Source organism: Helianthus annuus, chromosome 14, assembly GCF_002127325.2.
Source record: "Helianthus annuus cultivar XRQ/B chromosome 14, HanXRQr2.0-SUNRISE, whole genome shotgun sequence".
NCBI classification, from domain to species: Eukaryota; Viridiplantae; Streptophyta; class Magnoliopsida; order Asterales; family Asteraceae; genus Helianthus; species Helianthus annuus.
Window position 1 is genome coordinate 120,196,213 of NC_035446.2, and position 22,285 is coordinate 120,218,497.

The 22,285-nt window shown below is 42.9% G+C and overlaps 1 pseudogene; it reads left to right on the forward strand.

Annotated features, from left to right (window-relative positions):
• The first annotated feature begins 309 nt into the window (after nt 1-309).
• Nucleotides 310-21,386, forward strand: LOC110909199 (annotated as a pseudogene).
• The last annotated feature ends 899 nt before the right edge of the window (nt 21,387-22,285 follow it).

The following is a 22,285-nucleotide window of genomic DNA, read 5'->3' on the forward strand; positions in this document are numbered from 1 at the left end:
CACTATTTCAACGAAGCTTTAATATGTTGAACTTGCATAGAATTTTGGACTTAACTGATGTGGGTAGGTACCCCTAACTAAATGTTTAAAGTTTAGAACTACACAATTTTGCTTAGAAATTTATTATTCACGTTTCTCATTAGTTCTCTCTTATGTGTTGTGGAACGTGAAAAAGGGACATGAATGGTGTCCACTTGGGATTGTCAATTGTGGGACGTGAAACACCATTACACACCTTGGCCTGACTTCACATTGTAACAGGTTTACAACTCTCATAGCTTTTGTGGCTGTTCACCCGCCACTTTCCTCATGTCGAAGACAGAGGAGACGAGTGGAATCCTTCCATCACTGCAGGAACCAACACCGGCGGTGTCTACAAGTGAACATGTTTCACCAATTCATACATTCTTTGCAAAGATAATATGGCTGGGCTCTGTCCATCTTATAGTTCTCATTGTGGCTTTCTTCTTATTGCTCCCTCTTCACATATACTTTCTGTTAGTAATTTGAAGAAACACGTAACTAATACTATTGTTAATTAGTTTGGTTTATGTTTCAACCATAAGGGTTAATCTTCTTTGAGTTTCCTGAGCTCCTTAACGACTGGATAATCCTGCAAAACAGAAACACCGTTAGCTCGTTAAGAGGGGAATATGGGGGTTTCCCTCTTAACCAGACTCCGGCGTGAGAATAAGTATCTGCTTTGAGGAGATTAAAGTGAGTAAAGAGTGAGAGTAGAGGGAATGGAATCAACCTGTGAATGAAGGGTTCTATTTATAGCCGGAGAGGTGTAGAGGATGTGGGCTGATGGGCCTTTGGCCGGAAGACGACAACATAGCGGATATGCCCTTTGTCTCACTGGTGTCGACCGTTAGTGGCTTCTAGAAGTTTTCTGGTGCTAGCGGACCGTGATTGGAGCCACGTGTCTCTGTTGTCGGCCTCGTTGTCCCCCTGCCATCAGCAGGTAAGTGGAGATCGTGGGACATGTGTCTCTGTCCTGTGATTGGTGCCACGTAATCGTCCTTCAGTACTTTCTGTCTCCTGTACGTCAGACGATCGTGGAGCACGATTGAGCAGAGCCTGAAGGACGCGGATTGGCCCTTTCTTCTACCACTTGTACATTGTGTGTATTCTGAAGTGCCCTTTCGCCATATCCCTGCGCGACCCTGGTTGCACATGGAACTGGCCTACGCGTGGTATGGGCGGTTGGAGGCTCGTCTTCAGGATGTTAAGTGTTAAACTTAGTGTTTTCTCTTGTTTAGACCCTGCGCGAGGTCAATAAATGCTGAAGTAACCCACGCGAGGTTGGAATTGAACATGTTTCTGATTAAGGAGTATGGTCCTGCGCGCGACTTGGAGGAAGGTCTGCGCGGCTTTTTGGGACCATACCCATTCAAGTCCCCCCAGTCCAGTGCTGCACCATGCGCGTAGCAAGTGGTTGGAGCTCTGGAATTAGAAAAAAAGGAGTGTTAATGCTTGATAATGCTTGCCTCATCCTGGTTGACAGCGCGCGTGTAATTGCTTGTCAGTTACTACGGCGCGTCTACCGGGTTTGGTTCTTGATGATTCACTGTCTTTAGGTTGAAGCGCGCAGGGTTATTGATTTATTGTAAATGCTGCGCGGCCTTAGTAGCTTCTGCGTGAAGTTTGTAGTGGCTTTGGGCGGGAAAACCCTTGAAATTTGAATTCTGAACGGGTTGGAGCAAATGTCGTTGATGGCGACGTTTGAGTTGACTGCTGACACGGCTGTCATCAAGTTGTCCCTGACGGTTCAGCTTTCCGTCAGGTGAGTCAAGTCCACGCGCGCGTGGTAACCGTTACTCCAAGAATCCCGCCTTACGTGGGGTTTTCTGATTGGTCACGTGCGCGGTGATTTCGGTACGTTTACCCATCGCATTAAATGCGCTGGGTATATATATCCGATGAGATGAGGGAGGAGATCACTTCCTCTTCTATTGCCGCTATTTTCTCTCTTTACTTTCTGCAGATCTTCAAATCTTCAAGTGGTCTATAGCAGATTTTTGAAGATTCTTCATCACATCTTCAAGTTTAGAGCATTCCGTCGGTTATACTCAAAGATTATGGCTGCAGAACATCAGGAAGATAATCCCGGTGAGGAAGGTCCCGTCCATGTCCTTAAATGGGACTTAGGGCTATTCGAACAGATTGTACGGAGTTTCCGGTTTCCACCGGAATGGGATGCCAAGTACCCCGGTCAGAATCAGACGGTCGCTGATGTACCGCCGGGGTACATCACTTTGTTTGAAGATTTCTTTCATCAAGGCAACTTCTGGTTGCCGGCGACGAATTTCATGGCTCATATTCTTCAGTTTTATGGGTTTCATATATCACAGATGAGTCCTCCCGGGATGGTCAGGGTTCGACACTTCGAGTTCCTTTGCCGATCGCATGATATTGAGCCCACTGTGGAAAAATTCAGGGTCTTCTACCAACTGATCAGAAATATGGGCTTCTACTCGTTCGCTAGTCGAGGGGTTGCGAAGAAGATACTTCTGAATCCTCCTAAGAGCTTTCATGACTGGAAGCCAAAGTTCTTTTTTATTCGCGAGGAGGTGATACCGATCGCCATGACCTTTCGTGCCTGGTCTGAGCCGATTGTGAAAGAGGATCTGCCGATTCCTAAGCAGGAAAATTGGTATCTGAAGCTTACTGCCACCCCAAACCGAGTGTTTGGTGAGAACATCTTGGTATCGGCGGGGATGAGTGACCAATGGGCGGCGGATAGCAAGGACGTTCCAATTTTGAAGTTTGACGATAGAGGTTAGTTAATTTCTCAATTTCTTTGATTTCTTGTTTCGTAACTTGTGCTTATTTATGTAATTTGACGTGTAGAGGCGCATTTGTACCAAGCTGCCTTCCCCACTTTTGGTGGGTCTGTGGGTGTGCGCTCGCTTAGGGCTGGAGAAGAATACTGGTATGACCAGATTAAAGGTCATTTTATGTATCCAGTTGCTGATGCTTTCGCCGATCCACCTACTGCAACCGAAGGTGCGCATATACCTAACCCTCAACCTCTATGCGCTTTGACTTCTGCTGGGAAAGAGATTGTTTATCTTTCCAGCGAGGAGTCTGTCGGATCTTCCAATGGAGAGTTAAGTTCCTGGTCTACCATCTTTGCAGGTGTGCTTCGCGACTTGGGCATTGACCCTGAAGAGAAAAAGGAAAAACCCAAAAAGAAGAAGATTATCACCATCGATGCTGATGTGACTAGCAGGAAGGGTGGAAGTAGCCGCGCAACCGCTGGTGTTGCTGATAAAGGTACCCTCCGCCTTCGTCAAAGTAACTTAGAAGATTACGTTATTATCAGTGACTTATTTGAAGGTTTATCGCGCGTATACGAGAAGAAGGCGGGAGCTGCTGGTTCAAAGAGCTCAGGGAGCGCGGGTTCTCGCAACCCTGATGCTGGGGCCACTCCGTTTTCTTTCGCGCATGGAGAAGAAGAGGACGAAGAAGAAGCGGATGAGGAGGAAGAGCCTGCTGTGAATTTAATCAGGAAAAGGAGCAGGGAGGCTGCGGTTGGTGCTTCGGTATTGCCAAAGCCTGGTGGAGTTTGATGTGTGTAAAATGCAACATATAAATTACATCAAATAAAGCATAAAACTAACCCTTTTTAAGTACTAATGTTTGGAAAAGAGTGTTTTTGTCTTCCTTTTGTATTTTCAGGATGAAATGAGCTCAAATTCACAAAAGAAGCAAAAAGACAGCTAATTCTAACAAAAATACAAGAAAAGGAACAAAAGTAGATTGCCCGACCCCTCAACGGCATCCTCCCAAGCAAAGAAGAGAAAACAGAAGACTGAACACGCCCTGTGCTCAGCCAGCACGGTGCCGTGCCCAAGAAGCAACAGAAAAGACAAACCTTTAGAAGCTTCTATTGCCCACCACGGGGCCGTGTCCAGTGAGCACGGGCGCGTGGCGAAAGTATAGCAGGCGCATTAATTGTAATTGCGAATTACAATTAATGAAGAGAGAGAGAGTGTCAGACGGGCACGGGGGCGTGTCCAGCGGACACGGGGCCGTGCCCAGCCTTCTGTTCAGCCTATAAATAGGAGTGCTTGGTTTCATTTCAACTCATCCCTTGGCACACCACCTCTCTCACACTTCATCCACCACCCACCACCACCATAACACCATCATCCACCACCATCATCCATTGTCCATCGTAGAGTGTGTGAGTCGTCTCGGGATCCAAGATTGATCGTAAGAGTTCTTGACAATCAAGGCCATGTTTGCCTAAGTCTCTTACATCACTTGGTGAAGACAAGTGTTTAGTATAATACTTTTTATTTTTAATCTTTTGCACTTTTTATTTGGTTTTGTATTAATGACTTTAATAACTAGTTGCTTATGTTGAAGGTGATCTTTCCTTATCGTTTGTCCGTGGTGTCTTGGCATTATTTTACTGTCTATATAAAATAAAAGATTTTCACCATTCATATCTCCACGGTCTATATGGAGGTATGTTGGCTACCTGGTCGGGGGTTAAGGGAACGGTTTGGTAAGGGTCTTGCCCTTGTTCAGCGTTTAGAGGTCCTGCAAGGGACCTGGGTCAAATTTAGTAGGATCTCCTTCAATGACCATAGGTATTGGATGGCGGGGATCCAAACTCTTTGACCCCCTCATAAGTTAACTACTATTAATACTATAACCCGGCTATTTAGGACTGTATCCCTGCTGACTCAGACTATTTAGCCGAGGGTAACATCACCGCCAAAAGCGGGGCCTACCACAATTTGCATTAATAACTTAATTCATTATCTTCCAATAATCCAACCCTTTAGGATTGTATCCTTGCTGACTCAAACTACTGGGTTGAGGGTAACATCGCCTTCAAAAGAGGGGCCTACTACAATAACTAAGATAATCTCTTAAACAAGTGCAAAAGTGCGAAAATAATCGAAGGTTATACTAATACACGAGTCGGATCCAAGTGATTCATCTTGTCTATCTGTTTTTATTTTATTTTTATTTTTCAGCATTTAGTTAGTTTTTATTTTCTTAGTTTAAAAAACCTTTTCTAACTTTTTGTTTTGATTAGACGTTGAGGATAAACCGGTACTAAAAGCTCTTGTGTCCTTGGACGACCTCGGTATCTTACCAACACTATACTACGTCCACGATGGGTGCACTTGCCCATATGTGTGTTTAGTGTTAGTAAATATCGTGTTTTATAAATTTAAAACTTGGCTAAAAGTGTAAAAAGGGCTTAAAATATACATCAAAAATATATTACACTACACACGCATCAAGTTTTTTGGCGCCGTTGCCGGGGACACAAGGATTTTAAGAAAGTTAGGAATCAACGGCCTAATCATATTTTTATTTCTCTTTTTAATTTTTAGGATTTTTCGTAGTTTTTCAGCTTCTGCAGAGCTCAGCACGGGGCGTGCCCGCTGAACACGCCCCCGTGCTCAATCATTGGAACTGGCAATCCTGTTTTAAGTCAGACAGTAAGCTGAACACGGGGCCGTGCTCACCCAACACGCCCCCGTGCCCAAGATTCTCTTACTGAAAACAGAACCGTTAGATCCCGGCGGTTGGTAATTTCTGACATAAACATGAGCGATAGTAATTCTTTTTTACTTTCGGCACTCTTATGGTACGTGGTGTCAATTATGTGGAGGCGAACATGAAGAATTAAAATGTTACTTTCTAAATTATAGGCCCCACTATATAGACCCACCAATTCCTTATAACCTTAAGAGGGGCGAAAGTAAAAATAAGCACTATCTCTCACTCGAATGCGCCCAGCCAGATATTCTAGGGGAAATGCTCCTTGACGAGTTATTTCAACTAGAAGAGCTAATTCTAAATTGGTCAAAAGAACTTAGGAAGGATTTTATCGATCCTCCACAAGACGATGACCATGAAGAATTGTTGGAACCGCATTCCGACAACCTCGTTGCTTCCGAAAATACCTTCATACCTAGAGAAGACTTGGACGATAGTCGTCCCTATGCCGATTGTGCCGTGAAGGACTCTCCATCGACTTCGTTCGGTGCATACATAGACCTGAGCGATTCGGCATACACCTTCTTTAACGAGATCCCGGAAAAGGGTTGGACTTGTCCACCTAGAATGAAAATAGGAATTACCCTCACTGACAACCTCTTGCGTTCTCGCTTTAGTCTAGGACAATTAAGGTATCTTAGGCACTTTGGGGTTGTTCCATCCAGTAAGGAACCACCCGATATCAACGAGATCCTTAGGAACAACAAAACTCCATAAGACAGACTCCAGACACGGGGCCGTGTCCGGTCGACACGCCCCCGTGCTCACCTAAAAGATTCTCTGCAGATTTTGTCAGAATACGGACAAAATGTGTCAGGATTTTCTCTGCACACGGGGCCGTGTCCAGCGAACATGGGGCCGTGTCCAGTGCGGTGTCGTTTTCTTTAAATGCAGCCTGATTCCTACTCATTTTTGACCACTTCACTAGACAGAGATTCCTGGGATCTTCACTCATACCATCCTAGGTAAGTGCTAAAAGAAGGTTCCCAAGGACCATCTTGTCCCTTCCACTCTTGTTCATTTCCTCTTCTTTCAAAATTTTTCAACATTTCCTCCATGGAAGCTTGGAAACTCCATGATTCCAACCCTCTATGTGAAGTTTGTAAGATTATTTGCTACGGATTCTTGTTTAAAGTTAGTTGTATAACTTTATTTTAAATTATCTAAGCTTAAACCATAGTTAAAAATCATGAAAATAATTTAAAACTCCAAGGATCCTTAGCCTAAAATCCTGCAGAAAAATGGACACGGGGCCGTGTTCAGCGAACACGGGGCCGTGTCCGAAGTACTGTTTTGTAAAAATTTATTTCTCTTCGGTTTCTTTCTCAGAAAATGGCAAGCAGAGCAAGCGGGTCATCTTCAAGAAATAACCGACAGGGGAGGAGGTCGTGCACAGCAGAAGACTCCCTGGTAAACTATGTTTACGCCTTAAGGGAGGCCATTGATGAAATGACGGGAGTGGAGGAAGCGTTAGTGGACCGTATCAACCATCTGACGGTGGGATTGGAGGGTTGTCTTTGAGAAGTAAACCTCTTGCACCAGAGGTTAAACCTTCTTGCTTCCCCGCCTTTGGTTCCCATAATAACCCAAAGAGCGTGGAATGTAGTGCCCGAGGTCATCATTCCAGCCGAATGGTATGCCATGCACCAAGAGCCTCCGCAAAGGGTGGTGCAAGGAATCCCGGTAAATGTTCCCCCTCAAAACACTGAGGAAAATGAAGCCACCTTCTTCCTTCCAAGGGAGATAGAAGAATGGCTTTGAACGACATCTAAGGAACCATCGGCCGAAGGTCCTACTACATCGAGAAACTATTCTCGAAATTTTCTTAAGAAGTAGAACCCTTTATGATAACCTCGTGTATTTCCTGACCTATTTAGTTAAGTTTTTATTTTATTTTAATTAGAAACTATATGTAATGTCTCTCTATGGTTGCAATGAAATGATGGTTTTTAAAAGTTTGATGGTTTATAATAAATAAAACACACTCATGGTGGTAAAGGATGACAAAGGGAACGAGAAAAATGGCCCCATGCACAAGAACGAGGCAACCCGTCACAAATTTCTCCATTACAGAAGGCTCAACACGGGCCGTGCTCAACCAACACGGCCCCGTGCTGAACCCCCTGCAGAAAAATGCCCAGTTCAGGTAACTGGACAAGGGCCGTGTTCAACAGACACGCCCCCGTGTCCACCAGACACGCCCCCGTGTCCAGACTTCTGTCTCATTTCTTTAATTTCTGTTACTGGCACCTGAACGCGGGGCCGTGTCCGGTCCCCACGGGGCCGTGTCCAGACTGCCAGTAACACAAATCTTTGCTTTTTAACACCAAATTACACATCCAATCAATCTAAAAATTTATTTTTGGGACACATTGTGGACAATGTGTAATTTAAGTGTGGGGGGAAGCTAACACCTTGAAATTTTGCAAGTCCTAACAACAAGCCTTACACAAAACTCTATTGGAACCGCTAAACACCCCAAATGTTTTTCAAAAAATTTTCATTTTTTTTATTTTTTTTACTTGTCTAAAGTTTAAGTTAGGAATCCTAAGATTAATAAGGTTATATTTTTATAATTTTACAACCGAAAACGTCGTGATAACAAGAACCAACATAAGAAAATTATGAAACGACATGACAAGCTTAGTTAAAATTTGATTATATATGCTCGATCACATAAAAACCCATTCCCACAAAAGTGAGTTTTGAGCCTTTATTGAGCATACAAATTTACATCTTTAGACTAAATGCTCATTTTTCGTTTCTTGTGTGAATAGCCGCTTGGTTCTTACAACTCTAGAACTTGCCACGACGATTCATTCCCGGTCCTTACCAACTTAAACCCAAGTAAGTAAATGATGGAGGCATTAGGACTAACCATTTTTCTTTCTACACCATTATTTTTCAATTTTTTTTACCACCTACCCAAAATCCCCCTAGTTAACCCCTTTGAGCCTAAACCTTTCATTTCTTTACCCTAAAACCCTTTTTACCCACCAAAAACCCTTTTTATTAACAAGCTCGGTTTTTCGTAAGCTCAGTTTTTTTGTGTGATAAAAAAAAATAATAATAAAAAATAAAAAATAAAAAATGATGAAGTTAAAAACAAACAAAGCTATGAAAACAAAAGCTTGTTTGGAGAAATACTTCAAAATAAAAAAGTCACTAAAAACAAAGTGTTTTACGAAAACCGACGCTTTTTACGATTTTCGCCCTTTTACTAACCACTAACCCAACCACCCACCTTTAGCCCAAGCCTAACCCTTCACCCCCCCCCAAAAAAAAGTCCTCTTGATATTTACAAAGGTATATAGTTAAAAAGGAGGAGGATTGATTGCTTGGCAAGTTTATGGTAGGCATAAGTTCCATGCCGCTCTCGAGTGATTCACTAAAAAAATACACCGTCGGCCGAGTGTTGAGTGATTTCTCCCGTGAGGTATGTGAACTTGTATATAAATGAAATTTTAAAAAGGCATGCTATGCCCAAATAAGTAATTTCTCTTATGAAACGTTCTAAATAAATCATAACGAATAGGATTGAAAACAAACACAAAAAGATCTTGGATTCCCGACACTCTATGACAAGCCAAAAACCTTCTCTTTTACCCATTCCATTTGGGAGTGTAAGCCAAATATTTAAAGAGTTTTGCTTGAGGACAAGCAAAAGTTCAAGTGTGGGGGTATTTGATGTGTGTAAAATGCAACATATAAAGTACATCAAATAAAGCATAAAACTAACCCTTTTTAAGTACTAATGTTGGGAAAAGAGTGTTTTTGTCTTCCTTTTGTATTTTCAGGATGAAATGAGCTCAAATTCACAAAAGAAGCAAAAAGACAGCTAATTCTAACATAAATACAAGAAAAGGAACAAAAGTAGATTGCCCGACCCCTCAACGGCATCCTCCCAAGCAAAGAAGAGAAAACAGAAGACTGAACATGCCTCGTGCTCAGCCAGCACGGGGCCGTGCCCAAGAAGCAGCAGAAAAGACAAACATTTAGAAGCTTCTATTGCCCACCACGGGGCCGTGTCCAGTGAGCATGGGGGCGTGGCGAAAGTACAGCAGGCGCATTAATTGTAATTGCGAATTACAATTAATGAAGAGAGAGAGTGTCAGACGGGCACGGGGGCGTGTCCAGCGGACACGGGGCCGTGCCCAGCCTTCTGTTCAGCCTATAAATAGGAGTGCTTGGTTTCATTTCAACTCATCCCTTGGCACACCACCTCTCTCACACTTCATCCACCACCCACCACCACCATAACACCATCATCCACCACCATCATCCATTGTCCATCGTAGAGTGTGTGAGTCGTCTCGGGATCCAAGATTGATCGTAAGAGTTCTTGACAATCAAGGCCATGTTTGCCTAAGTCTCTTACATCACTTGGTGAAGACAAGTGTTTAGTATAATACTTTTTATTTTTAATCTTTTGCACTTTTTATTTGGTTTTGTATTAATGACTTTAATAACTAGTTGCTTATGTTGAAGGTGATCTTTCCTTATCGTTTGTCCGTGGTGTCTTGGCATTATTTTACTGTCTATATAAAATAAAAGATTTTCACCATTCATATCTCCACGGTCTATATGGAGGTATGTTGGCTACCTGGTCAGGGTTAAGGGAACAGTTTGGTAAGGGTCTTGCCCTTGTTCAGCGTTTAGAGGTCCTGCAAGGGACCTGGGTCAAATTTAGTAGGATCTCCTTCAATGCCCATAGGTATTGGATGGCGGGGATCCAAACTCTTTGACCCCCTCATAAGTTAACTACTATTAGTATTATAACCCGGCCATTTAGGACTGTATCCCTGCTGACTCAGACTACTTAGCCGAGGGTAACGTCACCGCCAAAAGCGGGGCCTACCACAATTTGCATTAATAACTTAATTCATTGTCTTCCAATAATCCAACCCTTTAGGATTGTATCCTTGCTGACTCAAACTACTGGGTTGAGGGTAACGTCGCCTGCAAAAGTGGGGCCTACTACAATAACTAAGATAATCTCTTAAACAAGTGCAAAAGTGCGAAAATAATCAAAGGTTATACTAATACACGAGTCGGATCCAAGTGATTCATCTTGTCTATCTGTTTTTATTTTATTTTTATTTTTCAGCATTTAGTTAGTTTTTATTTTCTTAGTTTAAAAAACCTTTTCTAACTTTTTGTTTTGATTAGACGTTGAGGATAAACCGGTACTAAAAGCTCTTGTGTCCTTGGACGACCTCGGTATCTTACCAACACTATACTACGTCCACGATGGGTGCACTTGCCCATATGTGTGTTTAGTGTTAGTAAATATCGTGTTTTATAAATTTAAAACTTGGCTAAAAGTGTAAAAAGGGCTTAAAATATACATCAAAAATATATTACACTACACACGCATCAAGTTCCTCTGATCGGAAAAAGGAGCAACTTGCGCTCCTTTTACATATTTTCTCCTGGTTAGTTTCTTGATCTTACTTTATGCTTCTTTGTCAACTTTCTTTAACACTCTATTTTTGCAGAGGCCAAAAAGAAAACTACAGAAAAGAAGGGTGTCGTCATCACCGAAGCCACAGAGCCAGCGCAGAAAACGCCCAAGGTCACCAAGGTTACCATCAAACCCTTCAAGGGTACTGAGTCTGAGAAGGAGAAGCCACAGGCTGGCGAGAAGCCTGTTGATAAGGAGAAGGAGATGGAGAAAAAGGGAACTGCTGACAAGCCTCTTACTGAACCCAAGGAGACCGAGGTTACTGCTGCAACTCTTCCTGAGAAGGCGCAGGGTCCGGAGGTCATTCACATCACAGGGCTTGACCAGCCCATTCATGAGAGAGGGAAATGTCCGTAGGTGAAGAAACCGATTAAACCTTTGTCAGCTGATGCCCCTGTTCAAACTACTCAAGTAACTTCTGCTGGGGGGTCTGGTTCGGCTGTTGATAAGGAGAAAACTACTGCTGCTGGTGGCGCGAGATCTGGTGGTCCTGGAAGTTTTATACCGCAATCTCCGATCGGTCTAAAAGATACTATTGGTGATCTGTATTACAAGACGTATACCGAGGAGTTGCGCGGCAACGCTCCACACCAAGCTCCCTGGGGTCTAAAGCAAAAAGACACGTTCAAGGAGTTTTCAGCCTGTCGAGAATGGCTCTTAAATTCCTTTACTCCTGGTGAAGTGAATCGCCAAAGGGCGCGAACCAATGATGGGTTGTACCAAGCCTACGTTGTTGGAGAGGCCAACACTCGCGCCGCCAATCAACAGATTGTGCGGGAATGGCGCACAATGGTCAAGGAACGGGCTAATTGGGAGAAGTATCGTGACCGCCTGGTGAAAGAAGTGAAGGATTATGAGAATGCTAAAGCTGCCTTTGTTGAGGAAAAAGCGAAATTTGAATCTGATAGGAAATCAGAAGAGTGGGGTCGTGAAGGCCGTCGCGGCAAACTTCGTGCAGCTGAGGAGCTATTGTCTAAGGAGCGTGCTGAGTTCAAGAAAATATGTGAAAAGGACAACCAGTGCGCGTATGCGGCTCGCAAAAAGATTACGGAGCTTGAGGGTAAGGTTGTGGAACTGAGTGGGAAGGTTGAAGATGCGCAGGTTGCGAAGGAGAATGCTGAGGTTTGGGAAACATTTGCTCTTTCTCCCTTTGTGCTTTGTTTGTATAATTGTCTAAGTCTTTTACCCTTTGTAGGTTGGGCCGGCTGAGGTGAAGGCGCAGCTGTCAGGAAAAGACAAGGATATGATCGCCAAGGACGTCGAGATCGCCGAGTTAAAACGTCGCCTACGAGAGAAGGTTGACAAAAGTAAGTCCTTGGAGATCGATCTTGAAGCTGAAAAATCGAAAGCTGCTTCTGCTGAGGAAGCCAGGCAAAAGGCCGAGGAGGCGCGTGCTATAAGTTCATCTGCCCTTAATGTGGCGTAGAATAACTATGCTGAGGTACAGGGCATCGTTGACACGCTGGCCTCGGAAGCTGAATGGATGCGTTGCAGGGGATTAGTGCTGGTATTGATCTCTTTTTAACTTGGGTTTTATTTATTAAAACCAGTTTCTCATCCGTTTCTTTTGCTGTAGATGGCGAACTCAATCTTGAATGCTGGGGAACTGGATGGAACTGTTGCTGCTCTCATAGATGCCTCGCGTGCAGTTGGTTATCGTGGAGGTTATCTAGAATGTGCACAGCATGTTAAGGAGGTATTTGGGCAGGAGTTTGACACAAGTCACTGTTCAGTGACTGATGAAGCTAATGCGGAGTTGACTCGCGCTGAAAATGCATAAAATCATCTAGCGCCGCCAGTGATGGACTTGGTCGCAAAGGCTCTAGAGCATGACGACTGGTGCCATCGTCTTAAGGCCATTCTGGTCCCACCAGAAATGGTTGAAGTGTCTGATGAGGAGGAACCGGCAGGCGATGATGGCGAAGGTGACGGCAACGGCGATGATGACAAACATGACGATGACGGTGACGGTCATGAATGAATAGATAGGCTTTTGTGCCTTGTAGTTTGTTTCTAGGTGTTAAACGTTGTAACCTATTGCGCAGTTGCGCTTATTTTGGATTGAATCAACGATAGTTTTCCTTCTATGTCATCGTTGCGCGTTTGCGCTTGTTAAATATAATGTTTTATGTTTGCTTTTCTTGTCCAGTTACAATTATTGCACTGTTGCTAGAAACTTTGGTTAAGTTAGCGCGAATAAATGTAAGTGTGGCTCTTGTGTGAGTGTAACTGCCCGGTCTCGCGCTATGCTCGCGGAGGACCTTGGAGGCGTAACTCAAGAGCTCGTAATTTACTGAAGTGTTTTCGTGCTAATCAAAAGTTTAACATGCATTTGTAACGTAGAAGTCATCATGATAAAAGAAAACATAAGGCATATGCTTTCATTGATTTGAGAAATAGGCGCTTAGGCCAACGTACATCGTAAACAAGTAGGGCGTTTAGCCAACATAGAAATCAGAAAGGCGCGTGGCCAACATAAGAAAGTAAAGGCGCAAGGCCAAAGGTAATTACATATAGCACTTGCGCAGTTGCTGCGCATTCCACATGCATGGGATGATGTATCCATCCAGAGTGCGCAATTTGTATGCCCCTTTCCCTAGCACTTCATGCACCAAGTATGGGCCCTCCCATTTGGGTGCTAGTTTTCTTGGGCGTTCAGCATTTGAAGCTTCGTTGTCTCTGAAGAGGTATTCTCCTGGAGTGAAGGTACAAATGCGGACTCTCGCATTATAGTACCTTTCCAGCTGTGTCTTGTACTTTGCTTCTTTAATACGCGCAATCTCGCGTCTTTCTTCCAGTAAATCCAAGTCGAGACGGCGCTCTGCTTCATTATCAACCGTGTTGACTGCTGTCAAGCGCGGTGAGGGGAGTCCAAATTTAGCTGGGATAACTGCCTCCGAGCCGTATACTAGGCTAAAAGGAGTTTCGCCAGTGCTTGTCTTCGGCATGGTTCGGTGAGCCCACAGGATGCTTGGGAGCTCATCTACCCAACCTCTTCTCTTTGTGCCCAGTCAGGCTTTTATCCCCTCGACGATACTTTTGTTGACACTTTCCACCTGACCATTGCCTTGAGGATGCGCAACGGAGGAGAAAGTATGCTCAATCCTCATTTCCTTCATCCAATTTTGAAGATCCTCGGAAGAAAAATTGGTACCGTTGTCTGTGACGATTTTGAGTGGGAGACCAAATCTACAAATGATGTGTTCCCAGATAAACTTGCGCACCATCATTGCAGTAGTTGAGGCGAGAGCTTTGGCCTCCACCCACTTAGTAAAATAATCAACGGCCACGATTATGAACTTCATGGCTCCTGGAGCGTCAGGGAAAGGTCCCACTATATCAATTCCCCACTGCTGGAAAGGCCAAGCAGTGGATACAAGGATGAGATCATTCTTCGGGCGCAAGGTTTTCGGGGAGTGTCTTTGACATGAGTCACATTTGCGCAACTCCCTTAGAGCATCGACATGCATCCCTGGCCACTAATAACCAGCATTCATAATCTTCGCGACAACCATGCGTGGGCCTGCATGGATGCCGCAGATCCCTTTGTGAATCTCTCTAATCAAGTAATTCGCGTCTTGGGGGTCCACACAGCGCAATAAGGGCCCCAAGAAGGACTTTCGGTATAAAATACCACCATTCATCTCATAATGCAGGGCCTTGTTTTGAATCTTCCTTGCCTCTGCTTTGCTCTCCGAGAGTATTCCTTCTTGCAGATATTGAATTATAGGGGTTATCCAAGATGGCTGCCCTACTTCGATCACATTTACCTGGCGCAGCAGGACTGATGGATTCTTGAGTACTTCAATCCTTACATCTTTGGCTAGATGTTGAAAGGAAGTTGAAGCGAGCTTGCTCAAGGCGTCTGCTGGTTTGTTTTCGGAGCGATTGATGTGAACTACCTTGTATGACTTGAATTGCTGAAGCAATTCTTTTGCCTGATCCAAATATAAGGCCATAACTTCGCCTTTTGCATGATAAATTCCGTTGAGTTGACTGGCGAACAAAAGCGAATTGACATGTGCTTGTAGATTTTGAGCTCCCATTTTTTATAGCGAGGCGCAAGCCTGCCAGGAATACCTCATATTCTGCCTCATTGTTGGTGTTCTTGAAATCCAACTTAATGGCGTATGTAAATTCATGCTTCTCGGGGCTCACTAGGCGCAACCCTGCTCCTGCGCCGTCCTCATTTGATGCCCCATCGATGTACAGTAACCACAGCTCATTAGATGTGTCTTTTGCGGGAGTCTCAACAATCTCACAATCTTTAATTTTTTCCACTGGGACTTCTGTGACAAAGTCTGCTAAGACTTGACCCTTGATGGCTGGGCGTGGCCTGTACAAGATGTTGTGGCCCCCCAGCTCGATCGCCCACTTTGCTAACCGCCCAGACGTCTCTGGTTTTTGCAATATTGTGCCGATGTGAAAGTTGGTAAGTACTGTGATTACGTGCCCTGTAAAGTATCTGCGCAACCTTCTAGAAGCATGAAGCAACGCCAGTACCAACTTTTCCATTGTTGAATATCTTGTTTCTGGATCAGTAAGCATCCTACTGACATAATAAATTGGAGTTTGTACTACGTTTCTTTCTACCATCAATACCGACCCTACTGCCTTATCCGAAGAAGATAAGTACAGTATGAGTGGTTCCTTCTCGTACGACGCCGTCAGAGTAGGGAGCTTTATCAAACATTCTTTCATTTGCTGGAATGCGGCTTCTGCCTCGGGAGTCCACTTGAATTCTTGCTTCTTCACGCAATTGCGCAAGGTGCTAATAAAAGGATATGACTTTGCAACGTGATTTGATAGGAAATAGTTGAGCGCGGCTAAACGGCCGGCCAATCGTTGCATTTCTTTGATTGTTTGAGGCGACGACATCCGCTTTAGGGCTTGAACTTTTTCTGGGTTAACCTTAAAGCCGCCATTTGTGACTATGAAGCCTAAGAATTTGCCTTCTTCCATACCAAAGGAACATCAGGCAGGATTCAATTTCATGTTCACACTTCTCAACGAGTTGAACGTTTTCTCAATATCTTTTAGCGTTTGGTCCTTTTCTGGGTTAACCTTAAAGCCTCCATCTTTTCCTATGATAGTCCTGATAAGGCTATCACAGCGAATGGCTTTCTTGAATAGAGCGCGCATGAGTTGCTCACTTACACCACCAATTTCCAAGCACTCTTTGTTAAAGCGAGTGATGAAATCTTCTAAACCTTCGTTCTCTCTGCGCCAAATGTCTGTTACCTCAGCTGTGTCACGCTGGCAACGTCTCTGCTGACTGAAGTGGTTCACAAACTGTGTTCTGAAATCAACCCATGACTTGATCTTTCCTGGTGGGAGGCTGTCGAACCAGGCGCGAGCAGCTCACGTGAAAGTTTGGATAAACAGATGGCACCACATGGGCATACTCCATCCTCCCATTCAACCAGCGGTTGTGAATAATCTGACGTGATCATCAGGATCAGTCAGCCCGTTAAACTTTCCAACTATTGGAGGCAATTTTTCCTTTGACAATGGCGCCAGAGCGATCTTTGTGATGAACTTTGAGTGTTCTGTAGCTTCAGCTGGTCGATAGGCGAGGCGAAAGTCTCACTCTGCCTCTTCGCTGTATCCGACGTGCTGCCTTGGCCTGTAGAATTCATGATTTCTTTGCAAGCGATTGAAAACTGAGGAACCCTCGTCATCTTGCCATGTTGGGTCATTTGGGTTTGTATCATCCCACTCGTTGTTCATGTTGCGCGGCATGAGCCGGCTATGAACTGGTCCTCTCTGGACATTAGACGGGTAGTCATAATAGCTTTTCGTTTCTCCCCGTGTATCGCACGTGTCATGCACGCTTGGTCTTCTCTGGGGGGAGGCCTGTTGATTCTTCCTTGGAGATTTTGCTGTGGGGGTATCTGGCACGCCCCCTAACTCTAGCCTTGAGGTGTAACCAAGGACGGTTCTGCCGTTAAAACTGCTTGTTGTGCGCTCAAAGATTGATACGCCGCATTGATGGTGGCAATTTGCTAGGCGTACCACGAGGCTGGAGTTTCACCTTCAGGTAGCCCTAGAAGCGTCGAAATATTCTGAGGTGGAGCTGGATTCGAGGGTCCAGCACCATTGTTTCCTGGGGTTACCGTCTGAGTGATACAAGTGACGCTCGCGCGGGGTCCCTCAGTGTTGACTACTTCGATTTCACCGATTTCTTCCACATGTTGGGCTTGGACGTTTTGATTGCCTTCCCCCAACACTGCATTAGAGTTTGCTCCAAAACCAAACTCATGAACGATTCCTTGACCAGCCATGATCGAAGGAAAAAACAACGAAAGCTCAGAAAAAAGAAGATGAAAGTGATTTTGTAGAAAACCGGTGGGCGCCAATGAAAAAACACGTAACTAATTCTATTGTTAATTAGTTTGGTTTATGTTTCAACCATAAGGGTTAATCTTCTTTGGGTTTCCTGAGCTCCTTAACGACTGGATAATCCTGCAAAACAGAAACACCGAAAACAGAAACACCGTTAGCTCGTTAAGAGGGGAATATGGGATTTTTCCTCTCCGGCGTGAGAATAAGTATCTGCTTTGAGGAGATTAAAGTGAGTAAAGAGTGAGAGTAGAGGGAATGGAATCAACCTGTGAATGAAGGATTCTATTTATAGCCGGAGAGGTGTAGAGGATGTGGGCTGATGGGCCTTGGGCCGGAAGACGACAACATAGCGGATATGCCCTTTGTTCCACTGGTGTCGACCGTTAGTGGCTTCTAGAAGTTTTCTGGTGCTGGCGCACCGTGATTGGAGCCACGTGTCTCTGTTGTCGGCTTCGTTGTCCCCCTGCCATCAGCAGGTAAGTGGAGATCGTGGGACAGGTGTCTCTGTCCTGTGATTGGTGCCACGTAATCGTCCTTCAGTACTTTCAGTCTCCTGTACGTCAAACGATCGTGGAGCACGATTGAGCAGAGCCTGAAGGACGCGGATTGGCCCTTTCTTCTGCCACTTGTACCTTGTGTGTATTCTGAAGTGCCCTTTCGCCATATCCCTGTCCGACCCTTGTTGCACATGGAACTGGCCTACGCGTGGTATGGGCGGTTGGAGGCTCGTCTTCAGGATGTTAAGTGTTGAACTTAGTGTTTTCTCTTGTTTAGACCCTGCGCGAGGTCAATAAATGCTGATGTAACCCGCGCGAGGTTGGAATTGATCATGTTTCTGATTAAGGAGTATGGTCCTGCGCGTGATCTCGAGGAAGGTCTGCGCGGCTTTTTGAGACCATACCCCTTCATAATTGTTTACTTACCTCTAATCTTCTTTTCTAGTTTTGATCATTATTTTGTAAAATGTAATTTCAGGGTATTGGGAGTGCTTGTGGTGCTTATGTTCATTCTCGTTGAGTTGATGAGAACTATAAATGGGGTCTCGCTTTAGCCAGGTTCACTCCCTTTGTCCTAACATTTTTTTTGTCAAATCTGAACTTTCTAAATCAAAACTTTACTTTGAGTGCTTTAAGATACGAAAAAGTGGTTGCGTTGGACTTGCTCGTCAGATTTACGAAAATTGAGGATCATCCGTAGAATAAAGATGGCCTGGAGAATATTATTTTCTTTTATTTTGAGTTTTAATATAAGTGTATTATTGCTGTAGTTTCCTAATAATGTTTATTTGTTAATTACTACATTATTGAGCATCCAAACATGTTACAACGATGTGGCTAATAATACTATGTGCGTCTAACTTCACTGTTGTAATGGGTCTCGAACACGCAAGTGATGTGTGTATTTGATTCTCTTGTAATTTGAACTTTAGCATATGTTTTAAATTGTTATTGCATTGCAAAACATACTACTTTGTCATGTTGACAATTGCTAGAATATACCATAAAAGAGACCATAATAACTAGTTTTTGTCATTTAATAATATATCATTTTATTTCTTGAGGAGTATTTATCTCTTGTTTTCTGTCTTGGCTTCCGTCGTGTTGATATGTGAAGGATTGGCCGAGTGGAATTCCATCCTGTGTCATCCCTTTTGTGAAGTATGATGGTATTATACAGTTGCGGTTCACAGAACCCAAGTTTATTGTGTTCGCTTGACACTTTGAGCTACTATATGTTGATAACATAATTTCTATTGTAGCGTTATCATATACATGGACTAAGTAGCTTAAAACAAAATACATTTCATCATTTTCAGGTACATATGTAAGCATGTGCCTGGTTATTTTCCTACTACTCTATATGTTGAGGACATTAAAGATTTCATTCATGATCAGGCTTACAGTAAATTTTGGCTTATGTTCTTGATCTTGGTACTATTCAGAAGAAATTAGATTACAATCTGAAATTTATTCAAACAACATATGTATTTTCTCTTTATGGTTGGGTAAACTTAACTTGAATTTAAATGATTATATAATAGAGATAAATTCATAACTATAGTTCATATGATCTAGCTAGTGACCTTCATTTCAATTTTTGAGGACTTTATTGAAGATCTTATAAATAAAAAATTGTGTCACTGGATAACCATCCTTGTTAATGCAGTTTTTGGATATGAGCCCCATTTTGTTTGGCCAGTTGGTGCTGGAACACTATCAGCTCTTACAGATTTTATGTCTAATGGCAAAGTTAAAGTCCTTGCAAGTACAGCTGTAATACTTGTTACCCTTTAATCTTTTAAACTTCAAAATGGTGTGATTTTTTTTGTAGAGGTGGCAATTTGGACTCATAATGGGTTGATGTGTGTTATGTTTTAAAATAGCTTAAAGGGAAACAAACAAAGTTGTCCAAATTTGTCTTTTAATCAAACAAATCCTGTTATATTGAGATAGTACATATAACTTTGTAAGCATATTTCATGTCCTAATTAATTGCTAAAAAATAATAAAAATATTGGACAGTGTTCCGGGTTAACTGAACCTGACGTAAATGTAATTTGGCGTTAATCAGGTGTTCTACATACTGTTCGTGAGGCATTTATGGACATGGATGGGACTGTCACCAGCAACAAGGGAAAATTTTTCATCTCTCTTAAAAGTCGGGTGTAGCTGCATAGTGATCCTAGGTGGAGTACAGGAAGTGTTTTATATGGAACATGATTCCGAGGTTTGTTTTTCATTTTTGCACATACACATACTTAATTCTGTTGTTTTATTACTTATTGGCAAATTGGAAAATAATAATCCCATCTTTCTGAAATTGGCTGATAATATTCCCAAGTCAGTTATTGGCCAATAATAATCCGACCTCGTCCAATTTTTTTTGTAAAATAGACCGCCGTTAAAATAAGTTTAACGGAGTTAAGTTTTTTTCCGAATTACAAACCGATGTTTTAGGGCTTTTGATCAGAACGAGGATAGGAGTCGAGTGATGTAAAAATTACCTCGAAATTGTGTTCGAAATGGCTTGAATTTTGTTAATTGGAAGTTAAACACCCGAATTGAAGCACCGTTTTCGTGGGTTGGGGGCAGTATGTATTTTGAGGTAAGTTTTACATCAATCGACTCGTATCCGCGTTCTGATCAAAAGCCCTAAAACATCGGTTTGTAATTTGGAAAAAAGCTTAATTCCGTTAAGCTATTTTAACGGCGGACTATTTTACAAAAAAATTGGACGAGGTCTGATTATTATTGGCTAATAACTGACTTGAAATTATTATCGGCCAATTTTAGAAGGATGGGATTATTATTTTCCAATTTGCCTTAGTTATTGCTGCAAACATAATGTATTTAACTGATTCAGTGTTATTTATTCTCTATAGGTTGCTTTTTTAAAGACACGGAAAGGATTCATAAGACTGGCAATGGAGACCAATTCTCCTTTAGTTCCCGTTTTCGCCTTTGGCCAGGTATAAATTCTCTTTTTACGTTCTCAATTTATAAATATATGTTCGGATAATTTTAGTGAAATGTTAAGAACATGTTTAAATGCTGCAGTCCTATGTTTATAACTGGTGGAAACCAAGAGGGAGATTCTTCCTAAAGCTCTCTCGAGCTATTAAGTTCATGCCTATTGTCTTTTGGGGTACTTTATGGTACGTTTCAATGTTAAATTCATATGATTCTGCATTCTTAAGTGACTGTTTAACTTTAATTTTGCAGGTCTCCTATACCCTTACGGCGACCAATTCTTGTGGTGGTTGGTAAACCAATACATTTCAAGAAGAATTCTGCACCCACCATGGAAGAGGTACTCAAGTTATTATTCTTGCTTCCCTAGGGTGGTTTGCACTTTTTGAATATGTCCACTTTAAGTTGGTCGTAATAGTATTTTTCATTAGATTGATGATATGATTATTTGGTTTTATATGTTTCATAGGTTTCAGAAGTGCATGGTCAGTTTGTGAAGGCACTTCGAAGTCTATTCAAAAGGCATAAAGCACGAGCAGGTTAGTTATCCTGATCTTAAATTACGAATTTTGTGACAAGATTGTGAAAATTTATAGATTGAAGTTCATGTCCAGAATAAACAATAGCAGAGCAGCAAGTGAAAGGAATAAGTTGTTAATTAGATGTCTATGAAGAACTAAATTTGTTGAAATGGTTTTGGAATCCCATAGTTTATATATTCTACATTTCTACATGTTGGATTTAAGTGTTGATGGTTAGCTTTTGGACCATCCGCTTCATCAAAAAGCTTTAGAGCAAACTTCTGTACCAAATGAAACAACAAGGTGGTGTTTCGAATGATATTTTGTCCAAAACTCATATGTAGAGTTTGGTCTTGATGCAATCTGGGAGATTTGCTACAGAGGCATTCTATGTTACCTTCAATTGCGACTCATGTTTGGTTTATATGTCTGAATCAACTACTCATTTGACTAGTAATAGGGCTTATTTTATGAACTATTGTCCTTCCGTAAACGTCTTGCACCTTTACATGGTGAAGGTAGTGGGCTCCTAGCCAGTGGCGGATCTTGCCCGTTGAACATGCCAGGGCCGAAAGACACGGGCACTAAAAAAAGCCCTGGCAAGCCCGGGCCAAAAAGCCGTGGCCCTGCCACAGCCCTTCTAAGAACCGCCCCCGCTCCTAGCATTAGAGAAATAGAACTTCACCACACCATAGTTTGAGGAGATGGTTTTATTTCCTAGCATGGGAGAAGTAGAACTTCTTTGTTTCACGTCTTGCACCTTTTAAGGGGCATTTTCCGCCGCATTAACATTATATTGCCCCTTAAAAATGTGTAATGGTTAACCCGGCCCCCTTATAAATGCCCCTATTCCATTATTACTTTCCAGTTTTGTTATTTTCATTGGGCATTATACTAGAAATACCCATTCCTTTCCATGCCCATATAAAGCCCACGGGGTGGTGTTGGGGGCA